Here is a 601-nt window from a genome sequence, read left to right on the forward strand (position 1 = left end):
TTTGGACCTAGCTATAAATGCCTCAAAATGAAAAAGACTTAAAATAGTCATTGACAAAAAAATTGAAAATGTGAGCAATCGTCTGAACAATATAATTTTTTCCATTATGCACAGAATTTTAGGGAAATAAGATCAGTACCATTGTTAGGAACATTAAGGTTTCCTTGTTACAAATAGGCACCCAAGGATATAAGCCTGTATAAAGATTGCATCATTAAATTGCATACTTCAATTTAGAAGACACTACATGCTTCAGCAGCACGTATACCCAAATTGCAACAATACAGAGATTAACATGGCAATTGCACAGGATGATATGAAAATTTGTGAAGTATTCCATATTTTTCATTCTTCAGATGCAAGAAATGAAAAACAGTTATTAAAAAGTTGATTACAAAATTACAAGTGTAATAATACATGTAATTCATATAATTAAAAGTTATTTTCACATCAGTGTACTAAATCTTCAAATTAGTGAAGTCTTTACATAGCATAATATTTAAAAAACTTTTGAAATTAGACAACATTACCATTTTATCCAAAAGAAATATAATATAAGGACCTAGGAAAAAAGGAATCTTACACTGTTTCTATATCGAAT

The 601-nt window shown here is 28.3% G+C and overlaps 1 pseudogene; it reads left to right on the forward strand.

Moving 5' to 3' along the window:
- The first annotated feature begins 247 nt into the window (after positions 1 to 247).
- On the forward strand, positions 248 to 346 carry LOC138818268 (U6 spliceosomal RNA; annotated as a pseudogene).
- Positions 347 to 601: the final 255 nt, after the last annotated feature.

This window comes from Dipodomys merriami, unplaced genomic scaffold (assembly GCF_024711535.1).
Source record: "Dipodomys merriami isolate MVZ:Mamm:240054 unplaced genomic scaffold, mDipMer1.0.p SCAF_724, whole genome shotgun sequence".
Classification (NCBI taxonomy): Eukaryota; Metazoa; Chordata; class Mammalia; order Rodentia; family Heteromyidae; genus Dipodomys; species Dipodomys merriami.